Consider the following 13,064-nt stretch of genomic DNA (forward strand, 5'->3'; position numbering starts at 1 on the left):
AATTGAATTGCTCAAATTATTTGCTCTCTGCTCTTCGTGATTCATGGATTCAATTTATTAAAAGTATCAATTTCATATGCAGTGATAATTAATGGGGATTTCATATCAGATACACACAGACAAGGAAATAAATGCTAGTCCCACAGCGATAAAATAGTTTATTTTATATATTTAAGTACTGTAAAATTGAAATTTAAGTCATTTGGTCCAATTGAATTGCTCAAATTATTTGCTCTCTGCTCTTCGTGATTCATGGATTCAATTTATTAAAAGTATCAATTTCATATGCAGTGATAATTAATGGGGATTTCATATCAGATACACACAGACAAGGAAATAAATGCTAGTCCCACAGCGATAAAATAGTTTAATACCTAGTTGCAAGATAAGCCACATCTTCTTTCCACTGGTTTCTCAGGCAAATTATACAAAACTAAATCTTGACAGTATAATTTGGTATCATATCACAATTACATTTATTAGAGTGCCCTTTGAATTTATAAATACAATCACTTGGAAGTTTGTGCCACATGCTACATGAATTATGGATTTATTACTACACATAACCCATTATTGTATTTGTATCTCATTTCATAAGATGAACCATTCTCTTTTAATAACATCTTCTATGACTAATGAATTCTCGTGGTAAATTCGATTAGGCAGTAATAATTTTAGAGCTCATAATTAATAGTTTTGTGCGGAAGAAATTTCTGGTTAGGAAGGAAGATTAACGCCAAAAGATTTTAATAAATGACTAAATTGATACTCCGTATATGATACCTATATTCTTACATTGATCTGAACACTAACTAGTGTATAACTGTCCAAAATAGAAATTAATATGATTCGGAGTATGAGACTACGAGAGTGATGAGATCAAATTAGGCCCTTCTTAATCGAGGTTCAAAGTATTTTACAGTCGAGTTAGAGAGCTATCACAAATTTCTATTACCATATGGTGGGCAGTGGATCTGCCGGAGTCATCATCAGGCTTTATCCAAACAGATTTTACATCCTTAAAGATTTCTTCTTATCAGACTATCATTGAAACATAATAAAACTTGGCACTTCTCTTTTGATAAGGAAAAAAAAAAAACCATAGTAGATTTGTTATTAATATCTAAAGGATGTTAATCTTATAGGAATCTAAATAACATCATTTATGGGAGCTGGTGGTGTTGGGGTCTAGTTTACCGAGGAGCGAAATATCCTGCTCAAAATGCATTATTATACAAACGAGTCCCACATCGAATAAATATCAACAAACAAGATGAAACACAGTATAAATACTTGCACCACTACCTTGGGAAACTTACGCAGCCACGCAGTGAGCACAGAGCGAACTATTCTTTCGCCTTTTACTAAAGAATACCGTGTGCTCGCTGCATTGAGTGGCATACGTTTATTTTTGGAGGGAGTTCCAATAGGAACTTCCCATTAAATCTTAGTTAAATTCAACCAGTTTAGTTTGGGTTTAGATTAAATCACTGTTTAATAAGATTTTAATTGCAGTCCTTATTGTTTAATATCTTTATTTTTGTAATAATAAAATGCACATTATTACTTAATAAGACTTGATTATGGTATATTTAAGGTCAAATTTGATATTCGGAGTACATTTAAGGTCAAATTTGATATTCAGATTAGACCAGATCAAATAAGCACCAAACAAGCCCTTAATCTCTATCTTGTTTGCCTATTCATCTTTTTATGGTCTCCAAAAAGTGTTTCAAAACATATGATTTTTTATGGTCTCCAAAAGGTGTTTCAAAACATATGACTTTAAATCATATACGTTTAAATTATAAAAATGTGATATTGATAAAACAAGAAGTCGAACATAATTAATGGAAATTTATAGTCATAGTTTAACCCAATTATTTTAGATGGGGAAATAAAATGAGGAGTACTTGACATGGTCATGGGATATTATCAATTTTATAAACTTGGTGATATTTAGAACGGACAAAATATATTGGATTTTTGATTAATATGACTACATTGTTTACTTTAATACAATAACTTTACTCCTAATAATGTGTAAAATATTGTTGGACTAGTTTCAATTTATATTTTAAAAATACTAGTACAATTATTCATTTATTTAACAATGTTATAATTGACATTTGACATATACTTTGTATATAGTACAAAAATTAATGGTCATTTGTATTTGACATAGTGAAAAGGTCAAATTTATTTGTGAAATTGAGGTAATAATATTGGATGATAACATTTTATCAAAAAATATAATAATTTGGTTTTGGTGTAATGGAGTGAATACTATAATGCATGAAAGATAAAATAGTGGACTATATATGCTAAAAATAGATTAATTAAATACAAACATTTCAAAACGGATCAAATGAAAAATGTGATTTTTGTATATGAATTAACCATAAGGGCAGTATAAGGGCTTGTTCACATTTTACTTAATTTCAGTTTAGTTCAGTTTAGTTCAGCTCCTAATTTCTATCTTTCAAAAAATATTCATTTCAATTCAGTTCAGCTCCAATCAGTTCAATTCGGTTTAGTTCAGCTCAAAATCGGCTCAGTTCAGCTCAATTCACTAAATATAAACAGGCCCTAAGTTACAAATTAAAGACAGTGGGGAAATTTGAATCTATAGCCTATTATACCCAAACCATTGATCTATATGGTGATTATTATGAAATAGAGGTAGTATTTAAATGTCTATATTTTACAATTTTACGTTGATAATAATAAATTAAAGATCTAAACATATATAAAGCGTTCTTTATCAAATATACACTACACTACACGTCATTCAATGAGTAATACAAAGTATGTACTACCTCCGTTAATAGTTATCTGCAACTTTGGGGTATTATTTGTGAGAGATAAAATATTCCAAAGTTGTAGATAACTATTAACCGAGGTAGTATTACATGTGAAGAAGAAAAAATAAAAAAAATAAAAAAAACTTATAGCTAAATTTGAATTTCAAACCCTTTAGAAATTAATAAAAAGACTTAACATCTTCTTTCAAAAAATAAAAATAAAAAAACTTACCATCTTTGCTCTCCACTAGAGGTGCTTATTTAATCATTTAGATTTTAGAATAGGTAGCCTTTTTTTGAAAAAAAAAAAAAACAAAATTATTAAATGTTGTTTGTTAAGTTCTAATAGATAATAATTACTAGAAGACAAACAATTTTATCAAATAAAGCATTTAAATAAATAAAGATATTTAAATTGATTATGTACATAAAAATAAATACCACCTATTGATGAATACATGAATTTTTAACTACAATAATATATTATTCAAAGTATCAACTCGATGCATTGCTTGTGCGGCTGAGCTAAACACTAGTTAACAATTAAACTAGTGAGAAGTTTGGGCGTTGCCTTAGGTTGCTTCTGTGATAGGCGTACAAGCGATAATTTTTATAAAGGCTTATAAAGTTGAAATTGTTACTATTCTCAAACCAAAATTGAATTATTCTTTAAATATTTTTTTTAATTGATAGTAGGCAAAATATTGAATTATGATTCTACTTTGTAAACATTTTTTGATTGGCAGTCAAGATTCTAACTTAATTCACCCTTCAAAATAAAATTATAATTCGGGAAACTTGGTTGATTTCTATATTAAAACTATTTCACACAAAGATTCCACAATTGTGGACGTGCCGGAGTGGTTATCGGGCATGACTAGAAATCATGTGGGCTTTGCCCGCGCAGGTTCGAATCCTGCCGTCCACGCTTTTTTAGACATTAGTTGATAAAATTTTGCTTTGAGAGCCGAGTAAAAACTGGATTTTGGTTGTATTACTTGTATTGTATTTTTATTACATTTCACAGCCAATTTTGTGGCTTATCATTGCAAATTTAGGCGTCCATCAAATCCAACTGAAGCGAATTGGAACTTGATTACCAATGGGGGCACATAAATAATTTAATAGTATTAATAATCGTATAAATAATATACAGAAGCTTTTAGTTTCATTTACAAAATTGGCTTAATTTTCAAAGACTTTTAGGGGGAGGAGGGGGAAACCAATATAGATATGCAATATGGTTATGCTAACTATTTTAATGCACAAATAACCCAAAAAAAAGAAGATTTAACATTCATGCATGTTACTGCTATTTCATCCGTCAAATTATTAGTGCAACAATTGAGTTATTCATGTATTATGCCTTCAATTTTTATTTTTATTTTTATATAATGAAGTATATCGTTTTTTTTTCTTTATATACTACGTACTATGTATAAAGATGAGCGAAGATAATGATGGTTAAAGTTATCACTATAAGATGCGCGAGCCTCCATTTGTTACAGACTAGCAACACTAAAATTACGTAGGAAGCATATATTGTAAACAATATGAAAATATTTTATACGGAGTACATGAATGTCATAATCTTCCCTTTACGCGTGTTGCTGGCCTTATAACAAGAGATTGATCTCCCTATTAGATCATCAAAATCAGGTCGTGAGAACATGCATATTTTGTCCCCAAAGAAAAGTTGGTTAAAACAAGAAAACCCATCTTTCTATGCAGACCTTTGTCAATTATCTTATGCCAAACATTGGTTAAATAGAAGCTTTTTTGAAATTGGATGAAAGAGCTTAACCTATGCGGATAATATCAACCATGTTGTGGATTTTGTCCCACATTACAGTACGTAAAATTATACATCCCATGAGATTTACATATAATCAGAAACGTTCAAACTTTATAAACTATCTTTGCGCTTGGGGCAATGACGCAGCTAGTGAGGTACTAACCGAGGCGCGTCAATTGCTGGTTGAAAACTATTTCCAAACCCCCTCTTCGACCTGGGCTTGACCTTGGTCGTCGAGAATTTCTGGAAGGGTTCCCTCTCATGAGGGTAAAGCCCTGCAGTTCAAGTAAAAATATTTATTAAGTTCGTTCAATTCACTTCTATCGTACATGAAATACTGTTTGTTAATGCATTGGATGCTGGCAATGAAGGACTTAAGGTGTATAATGTCATGAGACTTGCAGTTTCATGTAAATGCTACAAGTTTAAGAAATTACTAATGTGGTGATACATCCATGCTTAACAGAGCTCTGTCATCATGTGGGCTTTGCTTGTGGAGGCCTGTTCTAATTTTGCCATTCACAAAAATAGCTCTCTTAATCCATCGATGAGCCTTGAAATTTACTCAAATACTGTGACAACGAAACAAATAGAACATTTTTGTTTTAGGTCCATTTCAGCATCTGTTATTACATACGTAGTATAAACTTCTGATTTTAATATTAGCGATGTAGAGGATGTGTTTATATAGATTGATTTAAAATCAGATTTAGCAGATATTGATCTTAGTAGTACAGTAATCAAGATCTTCTATTCATATAAAATGGTGATTCTTTTAGTCCCACATCGCAAACAAAAGAAAGTTGAAGATTCTATTCATATAAAATGGTACTCAACATCTGTTCAATACTCACGCAGCCACGCAGTGAGCACAGAGCGAACTATTCTTTCGCCTTTTACTAAAGAATACCGTGTGCTCACTGCATTGAGTGGCATACGTTTATTTTTGGAGGGAATCCTTATAGGATCTCCCAATAAGTACCAGTGTTTAAATTGTCTTTTTACATTATACGGAGCAAATTGTTCTGAAATTATATGGGCCTTCGCTATCCTAACCATAATTTTATTAATTCTGGTTTAAAATTGCAAAAATGAACTGACTTGTATGTGAAGTGTATATTGAACACAACTAGAATTTACATGGGATTTGGCTGCGCATCTTTGAAATGACAATAGTTTTTCCAAAAAAATAATGCACTGCATTTGAAATTACAATAGATTGTTATATACGTGTATTAAGAGGTCACTTTAAAATTCAGCAGATTAAATGGTTAGATTGTTATATTAAAGTCTGTTAAAAATTCAGTAGATTTTGGAGAAAAAAATTTGGACCATTTCTCGATTTGTGCGTGTCATCCTTGCGCAGGGGCCATGCTAATCTTCTCTGTATCGTTCCAATTTTATCAGATGTCTCCGAAGAGATAATATGTATTGTTCCTTCACGATATATAAAAATGGCACTTTGTTTCAAATAAGATGATGTGGGACAATATATACACTTGTATAAAGTTGCTCCCTATTCCCTATTGCTGAGGGAAAATCAATCATACATACTACATCAAAATGCAAATTGTTTTCACCATTATAACCCTGAATGGGGCAGAGGAAACTCAGTAAAGTCAAAGGCTGCTTCAATGGAGGAAAATAAGAGAGAGAGAAGGAATGCAGTGTAAAAGTGAAAAGCACCAAAGGAGCAAAAAAAAATTTATAGGAGGAAGATTAACCCTGGAAAAATATCAATTTCCGTTAGCTTTTTATTACTAACCCAGCTTCTGCACAAATACATTGGAGAACTCAACTCACAACAAAGGTTCTAAGGCCACTAATCCCATCCTCGCACCGTGATTGCTTTGCCAGAATCCCCCTCAGCTCCCTTTCTGGCAACCGAAAACCTTTAAATATACCGCGGTCTTCTTATATCCTTCATATAATTGGTTAAGGTAATTTGATACATCCTACATCCTATAAGCGAATGGTCGAATCAAACTACCAACTTCAAATTTTTAGTTGGGGGTATGACATGAAAATATCAGTGAAGGAAATCATTTATGTTTCATACGAGTGCCAACACAAGGCTTGTAATTGCCAGATAAGTTGAAATTACAATTTGCTAAATGCACTAAAACCAACAAGACGCTAATAAGAACCATTTTGGTTCATAAGAATAAACAAACAAGACAAATGAACAAGGAAGATAAAATCTACTTCATATAATATAGCTATAAGTAAGTTCCTTACACAGACATTTACTATTATTGACTACGTCCATGTCAAATGATATGAGAAAAAAAAAAAATACAGGAAGATTATAATATAAATTGGTGGGGTGTGCCAGGCCAACGCAGTAGTGCAACGCAATGGCGACACTCAAGGATTCCAATAGCAAGGGGAATTGAGTAAAAGTTTACATTTTTCTTCTCTTCAACCTTTTTGACAGTAGAGATTCTCGAGTCTTGACACTAGTCAAAGACAATTTGGTCACAATATATGACTGAAAGTAGACTTACATTTCATAAGAGTTTTATTTTATTCAACTTTTATCAGACATTGTTTTATCTTAAAAATTAAAAATTACATTCTTTTAATTTAATATAAATAACACGTTGTGTGATACATGAAATATGCTTTGAAACCAATAACTAAATTTACATCTCTTCCCAGCCAAGTTATGACTTCAATCACTAAGTGCATGCCTTGGATGATTTTATACTCATCTGAGTACGGCGTATTGGCTAACTGATAATAACCACTCTGGGAACCAACCTCTGAACTCTCAACACTGCACTAAAGAGACATTGGAAACACTACAGAGTACAGATACATTGTGCTATGGTCTCCAATCAAGGCATATATACAATCTTGTTAGAATTATTCATATTTACTAACATTTCAGAACAAACTTATGATAAAATTAGATAGGGGCCGCGCGAACGCAGGCCCCCACTACCACAAATTATGACGTAGACTCTCCCGCTTGGGGAGATCTTAGGCTGATGCTCTTCCTAAGTGCAATGGAAGCCATCACCCTAGGCCATGAGCCTTCTTGATCGCCCATTGACCCCGTCCAGGTAAGTAAGTAATCCAGGGCCACCCAAACGCTACTTATACTACTTTCTCTCTCTTATGTATTTTAGATTTTCGATGTGGGATACACTCTGAACTCCTGCCTTGTTTTGATAATTTCTTTTTCTTCAACTTGGAATTTCAGCATTTACATATAGTACTTCGTATAAGATTTGATTATGTAACTAAGTTTTTTGTAACAAGCACGTTTTATAATTAGTTACACACTATAAAGTTGCAGCTTATAAACATTTCACATTATAACTAGTAAAAGCTATATATGACACACGAATAAAATTATGAAAGATGCGAGTGGTTAAATCCATACGTACGGAGTATATAGTACTATATAAAAAACACATCATATATCTTAACATGACCATTGTATTAATGACAATCATAGGTATTATGGAAAATTATGTAAAAACAATTTTATCAATACAATTCTATTGATTGCTTTACTTGATTTATTTGGATTCCTGATCAAACTTTGCTTGATTTGCATGTTATCAACTTATCATAACATGTAACACTTAACTATTAAAGTCATTATACAACCATTTCACATCTTTATTTTGATAACAAGCTATCAAGAACTAAATCAAGCACCGATTCTCATAGATAATTATTAACAATCATACAATAAAATATTGTATTTTTATAAATACAAAGTTATGGCATGTTCTCGTTGACTGAACTGAACTGAACTAAACTAAACTTATTAGAGTTGAAATGAACTGAATATTTTATGAGAGAATGACATTATGAGTTGAACTGAAATGAAAATAATCAGATGAGAACAGGGCGTTACAAATTACATCAAATTCCATCAATATACTAGTAGCAACACTCTTAAGGTTTGGATTCAATTTTTTAAGTAAGAGAAAGTTAGGTTGTTTAATTTGGTATTAGGGGACCCTCTTATCACATGAATTCCATTCCTCCACTCCTTCCTTTCAAAAGTTCACTACTTTTTCCTCACCCTTCTCTAACACTTGCAAACTAGCAACAAAACTTCCGGATAAAAAAATTAAATCCCCTTTTTATCCTCCCACAAAATGGCTTTATTCTCCCTAACGTCGTCGTTTCACACCCCACACCTCCCCAAACTCCGCCACTCAACTCCACCTCACCGCCTTCTGAGGGTACAAATCAGGTGCTACACTCCCACATCGTCCGCCATGCCAACCACCGCATCATCCACCGTTCAATTCGATCTGCGCACATATTGGACGGCTCTGATTGAAGAGATCAATCAGAAGCTAGATGAATCAATCCCAGTATCTTACCCTGAAAGAATATATGAGGCTATGCGATACACCGCCCTCGATAAAGTCGCCAAGAGGGCCCCACCTGTTATGTGCATCACTGCCTGTGAGCTTTTAGGTGGTCACCGCTCTGCTGCCTTCCGAACTGCTTGTGCCCTTGAAATGGTAACCCCTCATTTCTCTTTAATTTATGTTTTGGGAAATTATGGATTAATGATTGATATAATCATATCCCAAATTGGAAAATTTTGGATTAATGATTGTCTTCAAAATTGCCGGATTTAATCTCATTTGTACTGTTTGGGGATGAACTATGTTACATATTACATATACCAAGTACTAATTTGGGATGTTCGGAAATTTGTTTCTACTAGTTTTTTTAATAGTGCCCTTATATTTGGAATGTGGTTTTGGGAGTGTATGAGGATGATCAAATGTATTACTGTATAAAGGATTGCTGGTTCTTTTATTTTAGCTAAAGTATTGTTGTATCCTAAAACTGTATCTGTGTGATTTTGTGGATGGAGGGAGTAGAATCGGTTCGAGGTTTTGGGTACTACTGCATGATTTTATTGGCTAATCTAGTTGAAATCCATTTGAAATGAGGGTTTGTTATAGGTGTGATTGTGTGGGTGAATGTTTGGGACGTTGCGTAAGACTGCTCTATTTGTAGCCTTTCCTATGATTTACATTGATCCTCTCAAAATGGTGTGCAAACTAAGACTGTTGATTTGATGGAAAACATTTTCCATGGAGAACATTTCTTAGTGGAATGCATAGTTTTCAATTAATCTTCCTATATTTTCTACAAGAGAATTTATAGAAATTAGGAAAATGAAAGTGGAAAGAAGGAGAGAAATTGGGAGATAGGGAGTATGGAGGAGATTTATCTCCCTGTTCTTGCTAAAAGATAATGTGACTTCCTTCTCTTACAAAGGATAATGTTTTCCACACGGAATTTGGAAAAGTTGTTTTTCTTTTTTTTTAGCACCAAACGAAGGGCGAAGAGAATATCACTTTCCTTGAAAACATTTTCCACCTAACCAAGTACTTTCAAAGAGTATAAGAAGATAGGGGCTCATTTTGGTTTGGGCTGAATTGATTGTCATTTAGTAGGAATTTGCTAGTATGAGCAAAGAGGATTTCAGAGCACCAAGTCACTAACAAGTTACAATAACCACTACGAATGTTGCTTTCACTGATTCGTTTATATGAGTATATTTGTATCAAGTTTACTCATAGAGAGTGTTTACGTTTAACGATCTTCCAAAAATATGATTTCCTATTACTGGGATAAAAAATAGTTATCCTAAAGGTAGAACATACTTTTCCCATAATTGGAAACCATTTTTCCTTTTGTAAGGAAGGTTAGCCATGATTTTCTCTCAAACTATGTCCTCCCTCTTTCTCTCCTCACATTTTCCTTTTCTATACAACGTTTCTTGTAATTAACCAAACCATGAAAATCTAATTTGTAGTTGTGTTTTTCCCTTATATTCATTTTACATTGAAAATGTTTTCTGGCAAACTAAATGGATTCTTAATGTCAATTTATCTTGTAACCTTGTTGATAAGATGTATTGTCTACTTCTGTGAAGGAGGAACGTAGGATCAGTAGAAATGGCATAAGACTATGGGCTCAATGTATTCATATTTGAGAATATGGCAAAGAAGTCAAGAACTGTGACTTAGGGTTTGGACTTCTGATTTTTATTTATTTTTTGTTTTTTATTTTTTTATTTTTTTTATTTTTGGGGTGATATCTGAGGTTGGTTTGTGAGTGATTATTGAGAAGCAGTAACCGTTGGATATTTATGTTCATGGAAGAATGTACATATAAGCAGCGAATTGCTATTTCTTTCTTTGTTGTTTTTGTTTATTTCTTGTTCTATTTTGTGGTTGAGTGATTTTGGTACTTAACTTTCATTTTGGTAACCTAGTGTCATGGTGATACCCTGTGAAGATTATGGGGAAATGAAGGGGCCAAGGGGTGCACCCAATCCAAATTACTATATTATTAGGCATCAGACAAAGCTAGATAATAACCATCAAGCACCCACCGGGTTGTTGACTTTTGTTTAGATCTCCATTTGAAGGTTGGTGGGAAATTCTGTATTGAGCTTTCCCCCATGATCTTAATTGCCTCAGGCATCTTTATAGTATTCTTTGTATTCTAAGCGACCAGCTGAATTTTGTGCAACGGAAAACAAAAAAGCCCTCTTTAAATCGAAAGTTAATATGAGGAGGATTAGTGTAGTATGTCCTCTAAGTGGCTCTATTGATTCCCATTCTCTTTTAGAGATTTATCTTATGTATTCAATCTAATTTTGCTTAGTAAAGTTATTAAGTAGAATGCTGTTGAGACTAATTACTACAAGTATACCACCCTCTAGTGTATTTGTATCAAAATTATAAACATTCTACTTGGAATCATCATTTTATTAATCTATTTCCTTTAGATTTTGTTAGGTCTTTTTTTGTACTATGTTTTGCTAAACAGCATTTATGTGCAAACAGGTTCATGCTGCTTCACTAATCCATGATGACCTACCATGCATGGACAATGACCAAGTAAGACGAGGTCATGCAGCTAACCATGTTGTCTATGGGGAAGACATGGCGATTCTTGCAGGAGATGCACTTTTCCCTCTTGGCTTCAGCCACATTGTCTCACATACCCCGCGTGAACTAGTCCCCGAGACACGAGTTCTGCAGGTCATTGCCGAGATAGCCCGAACTGTGGGATCCACAGGTATGGTTGCAGGCCAATTTTTGGATCTTGAAGGTGGGCCAAATGGTGTGGACTTCATCCAAGCAAAAAATTTGGGGAGCTTGCTGAGTGTTCAGCTGTGTGTGGAGGCATCTTGGCTGGTGCCAATGATGATGAGATCCAACGGCTGAGAAGATATGGTAAAGCTGTTGGCGTTCTGTATCAAGTGGTGGATGATATTTTAAAAGAGGGAGCAAAGACTGAAAACAGTGAAGGGGGTACGAAACGTAGGGGGAAAAGCTATGTGAGTGTTTATGGGTTGGACAAGGATAAAGAAGTAGCTGAGGATTTGCGATCTCAAGCAAAGAAAGAGTTGGATGGTTTTGAAAATTACGGAGAAAAGGTTATTCCACTTTACAGCTTTGTGGACTATGCTGCAGACAGAGGGTTTAGTGTTGGCGGGTGAGATAAGATTAGGTATGTTTTGCTTCTGCTCAACCTTAAGTAGCCTATTAATTCCGAAAATGGCTTTACTTTTCCATCTATTTTGTAAATTAGGAGGTATGCAAATGTATAATATGTAAGTAGAGGTCGCAAATGGAAGAAATTTTACTACACAAGTGAATGTTTGTAGTGTTGCTAGATGACTCCTCTTGCAAGTAAATGGGGATGTGTAATTGGATATGGAGCATATTTATATAGCTCCTTCTCAAGCTGAGGATTTTGTAATATTAACTGTGTAAGAATTAAGAAAACTTGATCCCGCAGGAATTATCTGCGGGTAGCATATTTGGGCTGCTTTGAAGACCATATTGTTCTTTTGGAAGTTCTGCTCTAATGTTAACCTTGAGAGAGGGCTGTTCTGAATCTGAGAATGATGCCCTATCTCAGATATGGACAATATATGGTCGAATCTGAAGGTTCGTCACAAATCAGCCCTAATAATTTGCACTTATCGAATCAAGAGAACCTTATAATGCTACTATGAATGTGTCGTGAATATCACTAAGATAGTAAGATTATGGTACAAGATGAAGTGAAAGTAAATACATTAGTCGAGCTCTCACTTATTGTCTCCTAGGTTTAACTTCCATCTGAATTTGTTTGTTACTTTGTTGCTGCAAATTATATTATCAATGTGATAATCAATTTCGTAAAATTAAACATGTGATAATTGCATCTTTTACTACTAATTTGGGTGCTTAGGGATTTCTGCCGTTTGTGGCCAAATACTAGAATTTGAGTTGTGCAAAAATTATTTAGCTTTAACTCCAAGTCTTTAACTATGTAATTTCAGCTAGAGGGCTGAGTGAAATGCATATTGCTTACTATGAAAGGTGGCTTTGAGACTTTGAGCGGTAAGTGGGTCTCAATCTTCTTAGATCAAACTTATCATTACTCACATATGTGATCATACCGTGGTA

The 13,064-nt window shown here is 33.6% G+C and overlaps 1 non-coding gene and 1 pseudogene across 1 annotated transcript; both read left to right on the plus strand.

Annotated features, from left to right (window-relative positions):
• The first annotated feature begins 3,650 nt into the window (after positions 1-3,650).
• Positions 3,651-3,732, plus strand: TRNAS-AGA. Its single transcript has one exon. It is a non-coding gene; the product is annotated as a tRNA-Ser (tRNA).
• A 4,814-nt stretch (positions 3,733-8,546) lies between these two features.
• On the plus strand, positions 8,547-12,466 carry LOC110738797 (annotated as a pseudogene).
• The last annotated feature ends 598 nt before the right edge of the window (positions 12,467-13,064 follow it).

This window comes from Chenopodium quinoa, unplaced genomic scaffold, assembly GCF_001683475.1.
Source record: "Chenopodium quinoa cultivar QQ74 unplaced genomic scaffold, ASM168347v1, whole genome shotgun sequence".
Classification (NCBI taxonomy): Eukaryota; Viridiplantae; Streptophyta; class Magnoliopsida; order Caryophyllales; family Amaranthaceae; genus Chenopodium; species Chenopodium quinoa.